Below are 14,808 nucleotides of genomic sequence, written 5' to 3' on the forward strand. Positions count from 1 at the left end.
ATTAGTGTGTGTGTGTGTGTGTGTGTGTGTGTGCGTGTGTGTGTGTGTGTGTGTGTGTGTGTGAGCAAGTGACTGTGAGCGTCTAAGTGTGTGTTTGTGCTTATATCATATATGTGTATGAAAGAATGCGACTCCCTTTCACTCTTTGTTCTCAACTCCTGGCAAACATTGACTACCAGCACATACGTGAAACTAACCCAATTTGCATATTTAATCCATTTCTCTGAGTATGTTTCATACTACATGTACTACTATTACTACTGCAACTGAGTGATACTATAAGTTCATACACTAATCCTATTTATTTCGGTCAACATACTTTCAGTTTTAGTCAGAGTTTTACAGTACTTGCAACACGATAAGGTGATTCAAGTGCCAAAGATTTCAGGTATTACAAGAGAGTAACAAACACAAAAAAAGAAGGCAGGAGAGACAAGGTCATACATTATAACATGTCTAAGTGCCTAAGATTTTCGGTGCTACAAGAGTAACAAACACAAAAAAGGAGAGACAAGGACGATAGACGTTTGATAAGAAAGAAGGAGCAAACCACACCAAAGCACCAGCCAACCACCCATGGTCAATGTACACCAGAGAACATGGCACTGAAAATGAAAATGATCTTAAAGACAAGTGTACTCTTTTGGGATCACCAATCCAACCCTTGCAAGCAAAGTTGTCTTGAGAGCCAAAAAATCAAAGATGCCAATTGGCTATACAAAAACGAATCGAGTACCAGTCGGATTGAGTGGAAACGCCAACACAGGAACTCAAAAGTTACGGATCATACTGGCTAATATAGAATCTAGCTACTACAACGAATAAATTTCTTACAAGTGCAAAATGATTTGAGGAAAGATATAAATTAATGTATGGGCAGGAGTCAATTATAAAATCCAGACAATTTCAGAAATCTGAATTTCCCAATTTATCCAAACAATGAAAACAGACTATATACAACAAAGAATTCTGCACATTTCAAGGACACATCTATCATTAAAAAATTAGAATTTTAAAAAGTGGATAATATAAATTACATAAAAACCTAAAAAATTTTAAATTACAGAAAAAGCAAACCGCACATCTCACCGTAAAACAAGTTGTCATGTAGTTTTCTACACACAAAGGTCCAGAATTTTTTTCCATTTCGTCTTCGACTCGTATTTGTCTCAAAAGGAGATTCCCCATCTTGAACATGAAGATTACGAAGCTTTGACCAATAGAAAAGCTAATTTTCACTCTCAATGAAGTCTCAAGTTTAAAAAATATAGGCTAAAAAATCAAGACTAGCCTCTCTTGAAAAAAATCCTTTTCACAAACTTGTAACCACGTTTATGCCAACAACACTATATGTTTCCCACACTTTGTTCAGAATGTCTCTCCGAGGATGCTCCCCCATTCGATAAAAAATTCCGTACTGTAATAAAGTCACAGTGCAAAAAAGGTTGCGGAAGAGCGAAGTGTGAAAAGTAATTACATTACACTCTCTGCGCGTGTACCTGTATTCCCTCCCACACACACACACACACACACAGAGGGAAAACTAGTACCCTATTTGAACCACAGTTTATCAGCAGATGGATGGTCCAATATATTGGACGGAATTGTCAGAGACAAACAACTGAACACTGGGAATAACCGAGAAATGTTGCAAAGATGATAAAAAAATTGAGCTATTTGGGGGAAAAAAGTAGTCAATTTCTAGTCGTAGGTTAAAAATCTATTTCAACAAAACAAACCAATTTTCATTCAATACCCTTCCTTTCCACTTCTAAAAAGTTTGTTGTTTATCATTGTCTGCAAATGCGTTACTTTGGATGATGTTCATTCTCATAGTTTCATACATAATTATATCAAAGCTAGATACTTTCTTTGTTTTCTCAATTGTGCCTTTGAAGAAATTGTTGTTTAGAAAAATCCATCAACCAAAATAAACTCCTTGTACACAAAACATTTTGAAATTATCGGGGGAGTAAAAAGTCTGATTCTATCAACAAAAGCTACAGACTCAGAAAATGACCTCGTTTCAGAAAAATCATTCTCCCCCCCATTCTTCCAGTCTAATCCCTGCTTTATTTACCTCGATTTCCAAAGATTTTCCTGAACATTTCTTAAATAGGTTCAGAACAAGAACAGCTGGGTCTGACACTGTGTCGACAAAGTAAGTCGTTAGTTGTTTTTTTGTTGTTGTTTTTTTTTGCTTTGTTTTAGACACCCCGTATTTAGCAACTGACTGAGGTAGAATGGGAAAGATAGTGATATACATGCCAAAAAAAAGCTTCAAAGCCGTACGTTTTGCCAATAGAGAGAGGGTGGTAATTTGGAATCAACAGTCCCCCCAAGGGAGTTATAAAGAAGCCCTTTATTTTATTTTTTATGCGGGGGGTGTATAAATGACTATATATTTATAGAAGTGTTTTGACTTCCGCTTTCAACAATAGGAAGCCCTCCTTTTTATTCATTCATCTCAGGTTCTTTACTTTATATATTCACATTATTACTATTCATAAACCAATTTAGCTGTTTATTCACTTAGGCACTAAACTCTAAATACAACACATAAGGGACAAAACAGTATATTTACAGACTTTTTCTAAATGACTTCCACCACCAACAAAAGAAAGCAAACCTTATCAAATATGTAAGTGTACAAACATACCAAGACGAAAACCAGGTAATGTAAAATCTTCCTGCTTGCTCCACGGAGAAAAGCAATACATCGAACCTGCAACCAGCAGAAACCTGCACAACAAGAGAAAATAAAACCAAAAATTAACCACATCTTCATCTTTTCTAAAGTTTTAGTGCAGTAAAAGTTTTCCTGCACTTGCAGCAAAAAAGGCGTCCAAGTGCTGAAGATTACAGGAGTTACTTGAGAGTAACATTAAAGAATAAGAAGAAAGAGAGAAAGTATGGAAGATTTTTTATGGGAAAGAAGAAGCAGCAAACCACACCCGAGTGCCCACCAGATTTTCAAAAACTAGATCCGTTAATCATTTTTAAAAAAGAAAAAAATGTGGCTCAGGCATTTTTATATATAACAACAAAGTGCACTCTCTTAACATTACCTTTTTAAGCCTAATATCAACAATATGACACGGAATATGGTGTATGCACTAAGACCAGCACCCAGTACCCAACTTATTTTCGCTACCGATATTATTGAAATGTTGTACTCCTCAGCCAGCTAAAAAGAAGTTGCAAAATTTCCAGTTCCAGTAAATTTTGTGAACTAACCCTTTATCTCAGCATATCACAGTAACGTTTGTTCATTTTCCTGTTCACAGAATATACCAATCTCAATCCTACTTTGCTTTATTCAAGTCCGCAGTATCTTTACACCTCCAATGACAATGCTTTTCGCTTTCGAACAAGGTTTGCTTCTATTTGTGTACATACACCCTACTGCCTTACGGGGGCAGTATGGCCTACAGACGTAAGTCATTTTCGGCGGCCTTTGAGATACATTTGTGTATGCAATACTCTCTCTCTCTTGCCCTTTTAAACTCCCAGTGGAGCACAGGCCATCAACAACATTACTCCAGCGAAGCCCGTCCTGAGCATCCTTTTCTATCTGTTTCCATGATGTCCCCGCCCTTTTTAACTCCCAGTGGAGCACAGGCCATCAACAACATTACTCCAGCGAAGCCCGTCCTGAGCATCCTTTTCTATCTGTTTCCATGATGTCCCCGCTTTTTCAATTTCCGTATGCAATACTGCCTGCGATTATTAGGGGAGGTTCAGAGTATATGGTAAGATGGGAAAGTAATGATATTGATATAACTGTAAGCGATTTACAACCCCATAAACACATTTTAGATCATAAAGCACTCGGCTTGCTTCGACCCTGCCTGTAAGTGCCAAACATGGCAGACAGGGAGACAACATTCCCACATTCAGACTGAGACAATCTATGAAAAACAAACCTCCCTACGTGGGAATTAAAGTCGTATCTTCTGCATGTGATGGCAAAGATCATCCTATCCGCTACACCGCACATGCCGGCAAGATAGAGGACATCGACAGACCCAATTTGCCTCAAAGCCGTGATATTATTGGACGAGGGTCCAGTCCTCGTGTAGACGTGTATGACCATGAATCATCTCAGCACAACGTGAGATAACATAACGACCAACATGTAAATTAGCCGTCTCGCTGGACACAGCCCACTTGAGATGTTGACGAACTACGACAACTGTTTGAAAAGAATTTTACACTTCTACAACCACAATATTATTATCATTATATATATATATATAAAATATTATAATATATTACAAGGGAAGCACTGACAATGGGCACTTCTATTTATTTACTTTATGAATTTGAACAATTGAGCTTTCAACTCAAGAGAGGGATTTAGTTTTAAGGGAACTTAGTGCAAAGCCAACTTGAATGTGAAGCAAAATTATCACACTACTCTCCTGTCGTAAATATATATATATATATGAGGTCTTCTGCTTATCGGCCAAAACTGGTGCACAACGGTCACAACACTAAAACAAGAATAGGTGTACGTGTGTTCATCACAGTGTTAATTATGAATGTCACAGCTAACCTCTAAACAAAACCAATTTGTTGTTACAATATCAGATCACCTTTTTTAGTATTATGATTATCATATTCAAGGCTTATAAATTTGATCATCTTGACAGCATCTTTCTTAGCTTGTGCTGATGTCATTTCACAAGCAGAAGCTCAAAACTAATCAAAGTGAAGAAATTATAAAAATAAAACTTTGGACAAAGAGGCAAACCATTCAGTTAATTCTATTTGCCATTAGAACAAATCTATTGTCAGTATTCATCCGGGCTGTTGCAACAAAATGGGAACATGTGATCCATGGGATCTTTCCAAGAAGAGGAAAACAATAACTCTTGACAATGATAATGACAAACTGGCAAAGATGGCTACTGGGTGGATGAGAGATATATAGAATTCTCGCAGCAGAAAAGAGCAGACACTGGTCCTTTATGGGTCAACAGACAGCCACTGAAACTTGTGAGGACATTCCTCTGGAGGTTTGACGATGGGCTTACAGTTTGTCTAAAAAAACTTTACTTTGTTTACGAAACAAAAACAAAAACAAAAATGGAAAAAGAAGGAGAGGTAGCCCAACTGGAAGTTAGAAGGAATGCAATCAGAGGTGAATGAGTCAATCATTCAAAAAGTGGATGGGTCAAGGCTAGAGAAAGTGGTCAGGAACCAACACGTGTGATGTTGACTGCTCTAAGCCTTGAGCACCAGACAGAACAGTACAGGGAGAAAGTAACTGTACAGCACACACATGATGTAAGGTAGAGATGAATTCATCACCATCTTTGAAGGGAAAAGTCCTCACAGAGCCCATTGTCAGCGACTGAACCATTGACCCACCCAAGATGCCTACTCCAGGGATGACTGTTGCAGCTCCTGACGAGAGCTGGAAGGAAACTTGCAACGTCACTGGATGCTTGGGGTTTTTTCATAACAGTGTTATGGCACTTGCAACATAGTAAGGTCATATATAGGCACTGAAGAATAGATGCGTTACAAAACAGTAACATACACTACACAAAAAAGGAGGAGACATTAGGATGATAGATTTTCGATAGAAAAGAAGGAGCAAACCACACCAGAGCACCCGCTAACCATCCACTCACAGGATGTTTTAGTTTCAGTTTTAGTAAAAGAGAGAGACTTTTCTGCCACTTGCTATGCATGCAATTAATTAAGGACATAAAGAGCACTGGAGACTAGAGATGTCACAAAAGATTAACTTACAAACATAACAAAAATAATAACATAGAAAAGAAGGAGATTTACATTGTCAATAGAGATGTTTGATAGCCTGAAAGAAGGAGCAAACTACCCACCAACCACTCACACCGTCACTAGAGCCGACTGTCAACTCAAACAACTGCTAATAGGTATCACCAGAAAAAGTTTCAAATTTGTGACGTGGTTTCAAATATCAACGATCCTAATAAATGTGAACTTGTGAACCCACGCTCCATCAAATTTACATAATGTGAATGGTATTATTAAGTATATTATGAAATATAATATATCTTATATAATGTAATAAGAGGATCCTTACACTTGGAACAGGAAGACTTTTTTCATGAAAATGGAGAAGGACTGTCATGTTATCAGAAACAGACATTGTCCTAAAACAGAGTAATAATCCTGGTGAGCTTGTGACTGCTTGGGAGATTTTATGTTGGCAGGACTAGCAAGTACTGTCAGCACGGCTCAGCAGCGACCATTAGCTGATAACTAATTAATACGACAATGACGACGGTGTCTACTGAATACATTATAAATACAATAATAAAAATTCCCTCGTGATATTATGACTTTGCTACGGTGTCATACAGCTATTGTCACCAAAAGATTTGTATTAAAAACCTCAATACACGAAATCTCCTGTCTTACAGGCTTTTAAATTTAACACATTTTTTTACTTTTTGTGATTTTCTCAAGTGAAAAAAAAATCTTAGTTTCAGTACCAGCACTGTTTAGTTTTGTTTGTTTTTTTTCCTCTGCATACTAACTACTACTTGTATTTGAATTTGCAATTTTTGCCATTTTTAAAACATGATGCAAAGTTAAGCCATTCACAAAACGTTAAAATAGGTGCCATAATAGCTGCATCTGAACTCAAAATGAAAAATTTGTATTGCTTACTACTGGACCTACGAGATTTTTCGCCCTTGTCCGAGAAGGCTAGAGATGTAGATCTTTCCTACCATAAGATCAGGGGTGTGGCTGAAAGACAACAGTAAGAAGGAGCCAAGAAGTAGCAGTAGAAAGGCTGCTGAAAGAGTCAGGATCAGAGGAGGGGGCAAAGTAGGTGAGGGGGTGGGGGCAGAAAGTGGAGACGAAAGCAGTCAACAGAATATTGAGCTGCTAGAAAGCAGGAAAGGAGGTGAAAGGAGACAATCTAAGAGAGGAAAATATTTCCGTCGCCTCGCAGATTCGAACCTGGGACCTTGAATGAGAGGTGAACACTTTAACCTCTAGGCCACGACAGCCCCCACCTGTTATGTTGTGTCAAACTGGTGGTGTGTGCTGGACAAAGTTCACAGTATGATCATGTCTATTATAAATAAAGCATGCGAACAGTGTTTCCAGTTTCCTTTTGAACTTGTTTAATGTACTGCAGCACCTTTGTTGTTCAATTGCTCAGTTAAAAATAGGATGGCTGTATACTAGAGTGAACAACTAGGAGTGTGTATGCACAGAGACAACACACATGACACTGGGTGACCCAATTGTGAATTCAAAACGTTCACAGAAAAAACATAATAGGCCTGCAACGCCAAATGCACAACAAAAAAAAATCATTTTAAATGATAAAAATAATACGTGTAAACACAGTCCGCCTTCTTTTTGTAGTGAGTATGTTACTTCTGACTGTTACATTCTGCATTAATGACTTAAAAAATGAAACCCCTTAATTTAGTGTGCAAAATTAAAACAGTTCATCAAATGGAGAACTATACCCAGTAGGAAAGCCACACCATCATGTCATACAAACGACATGTATATCCGGTATGTGATTATTAAACCATAAATTTACACTTTTACTAAGGACAGAGAAGTTATATAACTAGTTTAACTTCTTTTGAAGAAATGTGATGCGTGCTCTGGCAGAACTAGGATTGTGTTGGGATTTGAACTGGAAGCTAAAATATGATTGCATCATCTCACCACATCAAGTTTGAATTTTAAATTATTTTATACCAGGGGATTTCCCAACATCTTAAAAATATGTCTATTTTCCTCAAGCCATACACTGAAAATAGGTCTTTAAATAAATCAGTAACGGTTGATGCTCTGAATTCAGACTACAGACTTTTGGTCACAACACTTTTAAAAAATAAACTATGGGACATGCTGCACCACACACCATTCTTTTATTAAGCATTTTTTAATCTCACTTTCATGGGTTCCCACTATCGTGCATGATTTCAGAAGGACAACAGTTAACTATTTCCAAGGCCCAGAGGACACACCCTCTTCACCTGTGTGTTTACAGTTTCGCCAGAAAGAGTTTTGACGCTCCATCCCTTTTGCACACATAATTTCACATATTTGATATTCTTCTGGTTCTTTAAATTTTACAAAAAAGAAAATCTTTATTATATTCTGTTTAATGAACATTTTTTGTGCTGTTTGATCAGTGTAACTAGCTCAGCGTGTGAAAGGCCAAAGTATATTATATCAAGGCAAAAGGCATTATCTGTCTGCCCCGGTCAATATCAGTCGTAAGACGCACTATGTTTTATAATCAGTTACGAGGCTCGAAAGGAAAAAATAGGACATTCTATGCAATTTTTTTTTTTTGTGTTCTATTGAAATTTGGATATCTTCTGCTTCATTTAAGATCAAAATAAACAACTACAGTCGACTATAAATATTTTATTTTGAATTACTTTGGAGGTGTGTGTGGTTAGTTGTGAGCTTGTGTGACTAGATTAAGGAGCCCATTTTCTCCTTTTCGTGTTTCCCTACCTTACACTCTTAAAAGTTCCATATTTTCCTCAAATATTGTCCAATTTACTTCATTTTTTTTCAATAGTTAGTAGGAAAATGGGGATAGTTTTTGGAAATAAGGTTAACCTAATTTTCAAATTTCCTTCATAAATAAGACTGATTTTGACCGGGAGGGTCACATTATAACTACTACAAGAAAATCGTACCAGTTTAAAATCTACAAATTTGATGTGCTTTCATTTTCGGCCGACATCTCCATTTGTGGATTGCAAAAAGTAAGCATTTGTCAGCTCACCTCACATATCAAGAAAAGAGTCCTTTTTTTTTCTTTTTTAACTCTAGCTTTCTTCCCCGACACCAACATCTCCTAAATGGACAGGAAAGTCCTATTAATCTAATGCACACACACACACACACACACACACACACACACACACATATATATATATATTAATTTCTACCCCAAAAAAAACATGGACGCTGTCCTTTTTTGCTCCGTAAACTTAAAGTCTGAGGTCTGTGACAAAACAATGCCTGGTCCCTCAGTAGAACGAGAAAGGTGCATGAGTATATATATGTATTCATCAGAACTCTGACTGGTGAAATCGTTAGACTTTTACTCATCATGTACAGAATATATAACAGACAAATATCGACAAATAAGGAACAAAACATGATCATGAACAAAATACAAGCGTAAGAAGCCTGTTACGGCAATGACGAAAAAAGTAAATTGTGTCACGTCGGGGTGGAATCAGGCACTCGTCAATTTCTGGGTAGGCCTACTATACAATATGGAGTTATTGTGGTATCATCTTAAAGTTTGTTCAATTTGCCTTGCATTTGATGAAAAAAATCATTTATCTTGCATTTCGAGACATTTGTAGGTTGAAGGAGGTGGGGTAGTCTGGTATCAGAAGTAAAATAAGTGAGAAAATGGCCGCTAAAGTTTGGTGTCTTCCAGCTATATAAAGAGTACTTGGAAACTGCAAATACATTTTTCGAGCCTTTACTTTTATTAATGTTTTTCCAAAAAATCCACACGTTTTTGAATGGACATAGATCTACAAGGTGTAGAGCCCAAAAAAAAAATTCCAAAAAAAAATTCCAAATTGAGAGAAAAAAAAATGTCTCTGATGAGAACAAACACGACACATAGAGCCTGAGGCAGATCTAGAGAAGTTGGACAACGGTGGGTAGTAGAGTTAGAAAGTCCACAAGGGGCAGTGTAGAAACTATTTTGCTCCAACATTATATTCTATATTTTTGCATACACACCACTTTATTTTCTTTACCGTTTGAGTAGTGTAGCATACTACAATGTATCATTTTTATCTTTAACCCTTTGGTCCCTGACCTCCAGCTGTGCTCCTCTGCCTGAGCTTTAGATATTACTACATATTTCATATATATATATATATATGATCGTCAGAACCACATTCCATTATACCCCACTCATGATAGTCCTCGTCATTACTGGCATAATTTAGAAACATCTTCAAAATAATCAATATCGTCCTGTGTAGTAAACATGGTTTCTCCTGTACGTGTTTTGTCGGCCGGGTTGGGGATAGTCAAGCTCACCGGTGTACCGGTGGCTAGGTATACGGGAAGTTCTACGCACCTCTGGTGTACTGGTGGAAATGGCCCAAAGGCTTAACATCAACAATAGAAAGACAATTTTATTAAAAAGAGACAGTTTGAAAGAAAAAAAAATTTAATTTGAGGGACTGCAGTGGTAGTTGTAAAAATTGACAAAATGATATAAAAAAAAGGAAGTGGTTAATATCCATCGTCGCGCCAGTCAATAGATCGATGGCTGTTTTCCAGCGTCACGTAGAGTTGCACACGTCGCTTCTCAACAGCTTTTCATCTTCCCTGTCCGCAAGTCATGGCCTTACACAAACACTCATCAGGGTCGGCATTTATTCAGAAGGCGATTCACCATAGAGTGGACACGCAGCCATAACTCAATGAAAGCTCCCGTGACGGAAGAAGGAGGAATTTCTGTGTCAGAAATGACAGCACCAGAAGCGCCATCAACCCTCAGTCACAACCAGAACTTGTACAAGAAGGCGCATCTGGCACTGAACTCAGTTACGTAATAATGGCCATAATGTGCTGACAGGGAAGATGGAAAGCTGTGGAGAAGTGACATTTTCAACTATACGCGGCACCGGAGAATCTTGTATAGCCATCGATCTATTGACCGGCGCAACGCCAGAGAACGGCTACTTGCTAAAAAAATAGACAAAAGTCAAAGCTACTAAAATGTCAGTCAGTAAGCAAACGTATTTGTGGTAGCATTCAACCTAACCGAACACTAACCATTGACTAGCCTACTCTCAGTCTCACTCAACTAACAGCAGGCCTACGCTTAGCTAATACATTTTTAAGGCACAACAATATATCACAGAAGTTCACCTAAAATTAAAAATGATAGGCTATATTTCATATTGAGACTATGACAAGAATGTTATTTGGGGAGGGGGGGGGATGTCATGCCATGAATCAAGTGCCATGAGTGCTCCACCACAAGAACATGAGCAATCACAGTCAACTATCATCACCATGATAAAGTCGGCCAACATCAACAAGACTCTTGTCAAGTGCAGAATTCATCCCTGATTTCAGTTAGGACAAGGGTATAATATATATATTTATATCTAGATCTAGAATCTAGATCTCTATATCCACTGTATTGTGACTATGATTTCAATATATATTAATTATATTCTAAACAAGATCTAGATCTAGATCTAGATCTAGACTTAGAAACTAAGTCGAACATGATGCCCGAAACTCTAAATCAGAGTCTGGATCATGTAAACCAGAAAATCTGAAAGGGGAATGACCTCAACTGAACATAAATTCATAGTCGTCCTACAAAAACATGACATGACCATCAAGATCAACTCAACCTGTTCTTGGCAGACTAAAATACTAAGTCAGCACATCAACCTTTAGCTTCTGCTTTGTGAACTATTGCAAATATTAGATCTAAACGAGTCTAGATTAAAATAGCAAATTTAGAATTCAAATCCAATATCATGCTAGAGATCTAAGTCCTAGTTTTGTTTTCGGCCTGGATCTAGATCTACTACTTCTAGATTCTAGGCTGTGTCTCTAGGCCTGGCCTAGCCTACTAGTTTTACGTAACCAGAGTAAAGCACCGTACTGTGTAAGAAGCAACCCACCTTCTGTTGTTTTTTTAGAGGGAAAGTATTGGCGGAATGCTTTTCTTTTTAAATAAAAGCTTATTTCGCTTGGTGTTAGAGTGAAGCGAAAACACAACTGAAATTCCAACGCCTCAGTAGCAATGCTGTTCACTCCTGTGTAGCAGTGTAGTAGTCGGCGACTCCATAGGCTCTTGCGACAAGTCGATAAGTTCAGTTGTTTACTCCTCTTTCACGAACTATGTGCACCAAAAAAACAACTGATTAAAAGGCACACGTGGACATCTAAGACTATCACACATCAAACACCACCACTTTTTTCTTCCATGACATCCCTTTGTTGCAAAAATGTCTCAACAAAGCGAGAATTATGTGGATACCATCATCCCTACCAAATAATACGTATTTCACTAGCACAGCCCGCTGTATCCGGGCACTGCGTGTTATCGTTCTGACCTTAGTGGGGTCATGGTCGTTGATCTGGAGCAAACAATTTTGAGACGTAGGCCTAGGCTATCTAGAATCTAGATTCTATAACTTGCGACCAAGGCTAACCGAATGCCCACATTCTTGTGACAGCAGACGTTTTAATGCAATAAATGTGCATCCGACAGCGTTAACCCTAACTATCAATGTATTTTCGTCTGTTTTTCACCTCTTCGTGGGCTGGGTTGTTGGGGGGTTTTTTGCGTGTGTGGTTTGTTCGTGTTGTACACAGTACTATCTTCCGCAACGTGTCCGCTCGTCACCTCAAAACAACGCGGTCACTATCACTGTGTTCGTTCGGCGATGTTGTAAGAAGGCGGTCTCTGGACTCTGGTGTGTCCACGCCGGTCACTAAAACATCTAGATATCAAGACCAACAAATTAATGTTGTGTAAATGTTTGAGGACACGCATTTGCTGCATGATGGAGTTTAAACAGTTAACACAACTCTCTCATTTTCTCTCCTGTCAGAAAGAAAAAAAAAATCGTTTATAAGGTTCTTATTAGTAGCGTACTGCTGCCAAAAATAATAAACCAGCTTAGGAATTTGGATTTTTATTTTTATTTTTATTTTTATTTTAGGGGGGGGGGGGCTTATTTAGATGACAATTTTAAAACAAAACCAGGGCATAATCTTTATTTTTTTCGGTATCATCCTTCATTACCGGTATGTGTGTTGTGTGTGTGTGTGTGGGGGGGGGGGGTCCCTAATATTTTTGCAATTGATTTCGGGGGGGGGGGGGGGGACACAACCTATTAATTAGTTTTATGGCATTTTGAAGAACAAGATTATATTTTAAGTGACAATTGTTGCGGAAAGTTGACGAGAAATGTGTCACGCGTTGTGAAATCAGGCGCTCGTCAATTTTTGGGCTTATATATACATGCATGCCCCTCTATGGGGTTATCGGTATCATCTTAAAGCCTGTCCATATGCCCACCATTTGGGGAGAGAAAAATACCCATCTATGTTGAATAGAAGTCGAAATATTTGCAATTGGGGTCAGGGTCGCTGGTTTCAGAGCAAAATTAGCGAGTAAAGTGACCGCCAAAGTCTGGTAACTTCCATAGCATAAGAGTCCTATTGGAAACTGAAAATGCATATTTTCTGAGCCTTTTCTCAAAATTTAAAAAAAATTAAAATTCTCACAAAAATGTGTTTCAAAAGGACATAAAGGGAGTAGAGCCAAAAGAAAGAAAAATAGGGGGGAGGTGCCCATCAGCCCCCCCCCCCCCCCCAAATGCAGCTTTGATTTCATTATTTTGACGAGCGTCTGATTTCCCCACGATGCCTCACAAATGTCTGTTGTTTCGTACCGTAGGCCTGGTTCTCAAATTGCGCAACTGGCCACACTTTTGGCCTATATACATGCTAGGTTGACATGGCCTATATATATTATAATTAGGGCCTTCATAATAATTATGCATCGTAGGCCTACGTATCCATCGCTTTTTCTCTCTTCACGTGCAGCAAGTGTGATCTCGGTGCGAGCAATCGATCTACAACACATCAGTTCGATTATCAAATGAGGATTAAACTTTTTTTTAAATGGTCTCATATGATGCCGTGTCCAATTCGGGGTGGCCCCAACGACATAGAGTGGAAGCAGCCGCTTTCTTAATGACCCAAACTGGATTGCTACGGTTGTAAAACATTTACAGTTAGGCATCAATACCTACATACTGCTCGTGTTTTCTAAATGTTTCGCCGGTGTCGAGTGTGCAGTCGTTTTAAAAACACAAGCCAACAAACAGAAAAATAGCCTATAGCAAAAATCTTTAACAGCTTAACAACAGGAAAAGTTGGCGAAAGGTCATCCGCAATCGAAGGGGTCAGAATGAAATAAAGGGTGTCATTAAGTCACCTTAAAGTGGCATTGTTAAAAATGTAAAAAACCGACTGGACTGCAGCATGCTAATAATTTTAGATCAAAGCTCAATGTTCTTTTCTACTGAATCTGGGTAATTTGTTATAGGGGTTTTCATGAGACATATTGGTAGGCCCCTAATAATTAATTAGACCAAGATACATGTCACTGGGTAGTCCGTTAGCTATAGTTAAAAAAGCTGACCCAAAAAAAAAAAAATCAAAAAGGAAATAAAAAAAAAATGACACGAAGAATGGACAAACGGTCCCAAAGTTATGAATCTTTACTAATTGTAATGAAAGGCCATAACTCTGATATAAAGCCCTACCAGTTATTTTATTCAAATGTTGTGTTCTGTAGTCTCCCCTGACTGGTGTCGTCATTAAACAACTCTATTTTTAGCTATATGTAACTTAGATCCTATTTTTCTTACCCCTTCAATCGATTTTTGAGGAAGACAATTTTTCACATTGAAGTCAGAAACAGGTACCGGAAGTTTTAACTTATCTCGCTCGACTGAAAAACAAAACAAAAAAGTTGTGCGCTCATTCGTCCTTAATAAAGGCGAACCATTTCTGCTTTGAAATAAGGGTTTATTATTAGTTGGTGCTTTAGTTGTTCTTGTTGTTGTTGGTGGTGGTGGTGGTGTTGTTGGTGGTGGTGTTTTTGTTGTTGGTGTTGTTGTTGTTGTGGATGTTGTTGTTTTTGTTGTTGGTGTTGTTGTAGTGTTGTTGTTGTTGTTGTTGGTGGTGGTGGTGGTGGTGGTGGTGTTGCTGTTGTAGTTTTTATGAGGGTAT

At 38.1% G+C, this 14,808-nt stretch overlaps 1 long non-coding RNA gene across 1 annotated transcript in view; it reads right to left on the reverse strand.

Moving 5' to 3' along the window:
- The window catches only part of LOC106013401, a 15,163-nt gene extending 2,627 nt beyond the window's left edge, over positions 1 to 12,536 (reverse strand). The window contains exons 1-2 of the long non-coding RNA XR_001185338.2: positions 11,679 to 12,536; positions 2,660 to 2,742 (exon numbers count right to left, since the gene is read on the reverse strand). This is a non-coding gene — a long non-coding RNA (uncharacterized LOC106013401). The remainder of the gene's footprint in view (positions 1 to 2,659; positions 2,743 to 11,678) is intronic.
- Positions 12,537 to 14,808: the final 2,272 nt, after the last annotated feature.

Source organism: Aplysia californica, unplaced genomic scaffold, assembly GCF_000002075.1.
Source record: "Aplysia californica isolate F4 #8 unplaced genomic scaffold, AplCal3.0 scaffold00860, whole genome shotgun sequence".
NCBI classification, from domain to species: Eukaryota; Metazoa; Mollusca; class Gastropoda; order Aplysiida; family Aplysiidae; genus Aplysia; species Aplysia californica.